This window comes from Eupeodes corollae, chromosome 2, assembly GCF_945859685.1.
Source record: "Eupeodes corollae chromosome 2, idEupCoro1.1, whole genome shotgun sequence".
NCBI lineage: Eukaryota > Metazoa > Arthropoda > Insecta > Diptera > Syrphidae > Eupeodes > Eupeodes corollae.
The window spans coordinates 86,013,726-86,017,617 of record NC_079148.1 but is presented as its reverse complement, the minus strand read 5'-3'; positions in this window follow the sequence as shown (position 1 = coordinate 86,017,617).

The following is a 3,892-nucleotide window of genomic DNA, read 5'->3' as shown; positions in this document are numbered from 1 at the left end:
TTTGCCAACAAGCTGCATAGCTCTCTACACACACACACCTGAAGCTGATATCAATTCACGCACACAAACTGCACACATTGAAAGCTGCTATTAATTCGCAGGGAATTAATCAATTCAATCAATTTTAGAGGCAGAAAATACTTAAGCACTATTCACATAAGCACGACGAAGGAATGAACGAATATCCGTCGATTTTGACATTTCTTTCACATAAGAGTTTTTAATTCGTCGGGAATGAAGTTTGACTTTGACAATTGTTTTTTTTTGTGTTTATCATTATTGTGTTTTGTTTTAAAAACAAACGGCTCAACTTTCCATTACCGCAGCATGAATTTCGACTCGCGGTTTTTTTTATTGAGTATGTGCAAATAAATAATAACTATAGCAATTTTAGAGCGAGGAAACATTTATTTCTATTTTTAATTAATTTTTAAAGTTTACTTTTTTATATACAAAACACTCAAAAATGGTTGATTTTGACATTTCTTTCCTGTTTTTTGTTCAGTGTTGTTATACTTGTTTTTTTTTTCTTGGTAATTTTTTTTATTTTAGTGCTCAAATGAAAAAGTACTTTGCATATACCCAAACTCGCACCCACCCCAAATCCTATAGTGACCCCAAGCAGGGGGGCAGCATGCCCCCCTTACATACCTAGCTGTTAGTACGCCGTGCTATCAATTGAAAAAAAAACTTGTTTTAGGCTCAAAAAATGCAATACAAAAAATGTAGGGTTAAGTCCGAAAAAGAAAATATTTTTTTTTATGACTTAAAGTTGTTTCCTCGCCCTAACATTTAAAACATGTTCTATTGAGACCCCTACCTAACTGTACAAAAAAAATCAGAGGGAAATTCGTGCTGCGGTAATGGAAAGTCGCCCCAAACAAACGATTGAGAAAATACTGTCGAAGCTATATTTGTTTAAAAAAAGTTATTGGTGTCCTTGTTAATGAACAAAAGAAGATAATGATTTCATATGCATCCATTTAATGCAAATCGAACACCATTCATCACCGAAACAAAATTGCTTTTTCAGGTTAATTATTTACGGTCGATTATTTTATTCGTTGCGAGTGTGGATAATGTGGAACGCGAATAAAGTTTGACAGTTTGTATAACTAAAATTTTTTTCGCGACGAATAAATTTGTTTTCTTAAATTTAGTAGTATATGATAATGAAAAGTAAAATTATGCATCATAAACCAAAAAGAAACTATACTGCTTTCGTTTTGTTAAGAATTTGTGTGGAAATATGTCTTCAAACGTATATGAACTCACATTTTGTAATTCATTCGTCGTTCGTTGGTGGCGCTCATGTGAATACTGCCTTATTCTAATTTTAAATTAATTTCAAAAGTTCACTTTTTCATATAAAACACCAAAAAAATGGTTGATTTTGATTATTCTTCACTGTTTTTGTTTCAGTTTTGGCATACTTGATTTTTTATTTGAGGATTTCATTGTTTTTTTTTAAGAAAATTTCATTGACTTCACGGCAGTTGCTTTTGAACTTTATTTGGAACAAAATAAAATAAAAAATGAATTCTAGTGTTCAAATGCATCTGGAGTTTTAGTGGGACATCACGGTACGGGGCTGGGTATTCCTAGGGTTATTAGGGTCCCCGTTGTTTCCGCTCCTTAATATTTTAAACATGTTTTTGTTGATAACCCTAACTACCTTTAGCAAAAAATCAAAATTAAATTCGTGCTGCGGTAAAAAAAAGACCAACGACCGACGAATGAACGAATATTCGAAGATTTTGACATTTCTTTCACATGAGAGTTTTTAATTCGTCGTGAATGAATTTTGACTTTGACAATTGTTTTTTTTTTTAACAAACGGTTGACAAAATGCGGTCGAAGCTATATTTGTAAAAAAAATTGAAGGAGAATATGTTTCCTTAATAAGACTCCTGTAAAAATATCCAGAAAAGTTCTTTACATATTTTAGGTTGTCAAAGGGAACATTTCACTACATTTTGAGTTTGGTACTGTAAATATGTATTTATACCATCCTAAGTTGTATACATACATATATCTTACATTCATACATTTCTTATCTACCTATACTTGTTTAATTTTCACTTGCTGCTTAGTATTTTTATTAAATCAATGTCAGAGTAAAAAATAGAGAGTAAGAAAATCATTGAACAAATTAATATAAAAACAAATATCTGTGAGACGAAACAGTCTTGTTTAAATAAATAAAAAACTTTTAAACCAAGTCATACCTTCAACGTTTTATTTAATTTTCCAAAATTTTGAAGAATTAGCCAAGATATTATGTCATCAACAATGAAGAAGCAAGAATTGGTAGCTTGGTTAACCGAGCGAAACATACAATCTGCAGCAGATGCAGAAATTGCTAACCTAAGTGAGCTTTATGAAGAAAATTATTCCGAAGACCATTTCATTGAAGCAGAAAATATTGAAGACAATAAATTCTGATTTGTCACAACAGATTCAAGAAATTCAGATGATTGAAAAGAACATAGACACACCATATAAGGACCGGAATCTTTCGTACGTTTTACCCTCCAACACTCATTTGCTTACATTGTTGTATTTGTAATTTTGACATTACGTCCATTTTGAAATGTGAAATCCAACAACAATTCGATGCGGTGCATTAACTTGTTTTGACAGTTTTTTTTTATTAAGTTGCTGTGGTGAGAATTTTAGATTTGATTTTAGCTGTCAAATGACGCATTTGTTAATTTGTTTAAAAATGCAAAATCCAAATGAAGATTCCGAATGGAATGATGTCTTCCTTGCAAAAGGTATCCTTCCACCCATGCTCGAGAATGCCATTGATAAGCTAACTGGTGGTAAGAAGCAGACAAATATCAAAGACATGAACATGGACGAATCTGAAGATTCCCAAGGCGAAAGTGTTCGCGAGGAATATCGTCACAAAAGAATGGCATAGACGCGAGCATTCGCAGACAAGGCTCTTTTCGATTCAGTGTGGGAAATTTTAGGACAAGATTACGTCAACGAAGTGATCAAAGCTGGAGAAGGTATCTGAGTTGTGTTGCATTTGTACACAAATGGTGTGCCGCTCATGCACCACCATATGCAACAGTTGGCCATAAAATTCCCACAAATTAAGTTCCTGCGGTCAATATGCGGACTTTTCATATTGCATTCAAAATTAAAAAAAAAAACAATGTTTTACATTTTTGCTAATATATTTCAGGTTTTCTTTACATAATACAACAAATGAATTGAAAAGTGTATTATACGTAGTACACACTTTTAAATATAGTAAAGTTAAAAATTAACAATTTCTTGACACTTCTTCTTACAAAAGTTTCTTTTACATTTAAATAAGCTGGATTTAAGAAAATATAATTTATCCTGGGTAAACCTTAATCCATATTCGATTATTGCTATCAAAATAAGAATACGTAATTACTTAAGGTTGGAAACAATAATTCAATTAAAATATATTTTTTTGGTTATTTTCTCAAGAACAAGAAGACATAAAATCATCTAGTTTTCAGTTTGGGACCAAAAACAAATATGAACAATGAATTCTAAAAACAATAATAGATAATCTTAGTTTTAAAAATTACACTTCAAACCTTTTTTTACCTTTTTTTGCCCAAATCTTGAGCTTAAAACAATTTTTTCCAAAAACTATGCAAATTAGCACGTCTGTTCTATTAGTAATTAGAAAATATGAACCAAATTATAATAATAAGCAATAAGCACGAACCTCTCGATCATAAAATATGATATTAAATATTATGTTACATTTCAATACAATCACGTAGGAACATGTTGTTTTCTTAATAAGTGATTCATGTATAAGAAACCATAAGGTCTTTGTTTAACAATATTTAATGACAGTTAACAGCAAAAATGTTTTTCGATTTTAGTCTTAAGTTGG